The sequence below is a fragment of the Muntiacus reevesi genome, chromosome 8, assembly GCF_963930625.1.
Source record: "Muntiacus reevesi chromosome 8, mMunRee1.1, whole genome shotgun sequence".
In the NCBI taxonomy this organism is placed as follows: Eukaryota; Metazoa; Chordata; class Mammalia; order Artiodactyla; family Cervidae; genus Muntiacus; species Muntiacus reevesi.
In genome coordinates, this window is record NC_089256.1 from 6,360,162 (window position 1) to 6,363,380 (window position 3,219).

Sequence of the window (3,219 nt, forward strand, 5' to 3'; positions counted from 1 at the left end):
CATGAACTGAAAAAAACTACAGCTTTGACTAGACGAACCTTTGTTGGCAAAGTAATGTCTCTGCTTTTTAATATGCTATCTAGGTTTGTCATAGCTTTTCTTCCAAGGTGCAAGTGTCTTTTAATTTCACAGCTGCCACTACTATTATAATTTGTATATCACTGGCCTAGTGTAGTTGAGCATCTTTTCAGACATTTACCAGCTATATAAAGTTCTTAATTTGTGAGGTGACAATTCATATTCTTTGCCCATTTTTTTCTTTCTTTTTTTAAAAATAAGATTGTAGGGTTTTTTGTATTTTAAAAATATTAATTTGTCCTATATTGACTTTGATTACCATTTTTTGCTAGGCAGAAGTTCCTAATTTTTATGTTGTTGAACTCATCAGATTTTTCTTTTTGACTCTTCATTTTCTGTCTTCTGAGAGGCTGTCTCCCTCAAACTGAGATTATACAAATATTCTTGTATATTTCCTCCTGCTATTTTTATTGTTATGTGTTTTAAACTGAGATCTTTAATTCACCTGGGATTTTTTGTTATTTATTTATTTTGAAGAGGGAGTTTTGTTTTTTCTTTTTCCAGCTGCATTAGGTCTTTGTTGCGGTGCACGGACTTCTCATAGCTGTGGCTTCTCTTTTTGCAGAGCACAGCCTCTAGGCACATGGGCTTTCAGTAGTTGTGGTGTGTGGGCTTAATTGCCCTAAGACATGTAGAATCTTCCTGGACCAAGGATTGAACCTGTGTGCCTTGCATTGGCAGGTAGATTCTTAAGCACTGGATCACCAGGCAAGTCCACGATATTTTTTTTATTGAAGTATTGTTAATTTACAATGTTGTGTTAGTTTCAGGTACATAGCAAAGTGATTCAGTTAAACATATATATATATATATATTTTTTTTTAGATTCTTTTCCATTATAGATTATTATAAGATACTGAATATAGTTCTCTGTGCTATACAGTAGGTCATTGTTTATTTTGTTATACAGTATTGTATATCTGTTCATCTCAAACTCTTAATTGATCACACACACACACACACACACACACTTTCACTTTTGGTAGCTGTAAGTTTCTTTGCTATATCTGTGAATCTGTTTCTGTTTTGCAAATAACTTCGTTTGTATCACATTTTTAGATTCCACATATAAATGATAGCATATAACAGTTGCCCTTGTCTGGCTTACTTCACTTAGTACGATAATCTCTGGGTCCATCCATGTTGCTGCAAAGGGTGTTACTTTATTCTTTTTTATGGCTCAGCAGTATTCCACTGTATATATGTGCCACACCTTTTTTATCCATTCATCTGTTAATGGACATTTAGGTTCCTTCCGTGTCTTGGCTATTGTAAATAGTGCTGCAATGAATATTGGGGTTCATACATCTTTTTGAGTTAGAGTTTTTGTCTTTTCAAGATATATGGCCCCATCTGGGATTTACTTTTATATAGTGAGAAGAAATAACAGTAATGAGCAACAATAACAGGTAAAATTTACTGAAAAATTTCCGTATGCCAAGAGCTCTGTAAGCACTTGATTTACTTCACTAGATAAGAAAATTAAGGATTAGAGAATTTAAGGAACCAGCCAAGTTTATACAGCTACTAAGACACAAAAATGAAGTTTTATTCCAAGCATTCTCACTCAGGACCTTATCCTTCCAAATATCCAGGTGAACAGTTAATTATGCTAATCCCATTTAAGAAACATCTTTCCCATTTAACTGAAATACACATTCCACAGTACGAGTTCTCAAATATAGCCAGCCTATCTCTGGATTCTGTTGTAGTCGTGTCACAACTATATTGTTCCAGTTTTAGTAGTTTTATAGTACTTTTTCTCTCTGGTGAGGCGAATGCTCCCTCACGACTCTTCTAAATTAATCCAATAAACCTTTAAATATTCTTATTCCGTACAAACGTTTAAACCATTTGTTCAATTTCAAAGAAAATATATTTTCACATTTTATTCAGGTTATATTAAATTTGTCTATTAATTTGTTTAAAAATTGACATATATATTAAATTTCTCTATCCATGAAAATGGTGTAATGCCTCATTTATTTAGGTTAATCAAGAAAATGTTACAGTTTTTTTTAAATATAATTCTTGTGGTTATATCATTGAATCTGGCTTTTTTGGTCACCATTTTGAGTGGGATTTCCCCCCCATATCTAATAGGCAATTGCTAATATAGAAGAAACAATGCTTGGGCATATTTCTGGCATTTGGCAATTGAGTTAAATAAAACCCCTAATTGTTTTAATTGTTTTCTTAATGGAGTCTTGAATTTTCTAGGTATATAGTCACACTACTGCCAAAAATTTATTCTCTTTTCCAATATTTATACCACTTGTTGAATTTATGGAGGAGTCCCAATACATTACTTAAAATTTTCAAAAAGTATTAAATAGTGGTAAATGTGCCTACCCCAGCTTTGGCCTTGATTTTAATGACAGTAGCTTTAATTTTTCACTTGATAATATGATGTTGCCAATTGTAATTCATAGTTTTTAGCAAGTTTAAGTAGCTTCCTTTTGTTCCTATCATATTTGGAATTTTTATTAGAAAACCTACTTCGTCCAATTTTTTCATCTGGATTGTCATTATCACATAATTTTTAACCTTTAATGTGATAATATTCTAAATTATGTTGATATATTTCCTAACATTATAAAATGATATAATTCTGAAATAAGTACTTACATGAATATCCCTACACTTCCCAAACCGTCCCAGACTGTGAAAACAGATGGAAAGTACTTTAGTTCATTGAATGATTTTATCATATCCTTTAATACCAAAACCTACTACAAAATACAAAACACAAGAATGATGGAACAATTTTACTTAAGAAAAGAGGGATGCATGCATGCTAAGTAGCTTCAGTCATATCCAGCTCTTTGGGACCTTATGGGTGTGTAGCCTACCATGCTCCTCTGTCCATGGGATTTTCCAGGCTAAAATATTAGAGTGGGTTGTCAAGCCCTCTTCCAGAGAATCTTCCTGACCCAAGGATCGAACCCAGGTCTCCTGCATTGCAGCAGATTCTGATTCACTGAGCCACCAGGAAAGCCCTGAAGAGGGAAATAACTACACTAAATGAAGTATCAAATTAAATCTAGCAATGTGTTAGAAGAATGATAGCAAATGATGTGAGAGTATAATTAGAAGACATAACGAAATTCAACGACAATAAAAACATACTAAAGAGTTTTG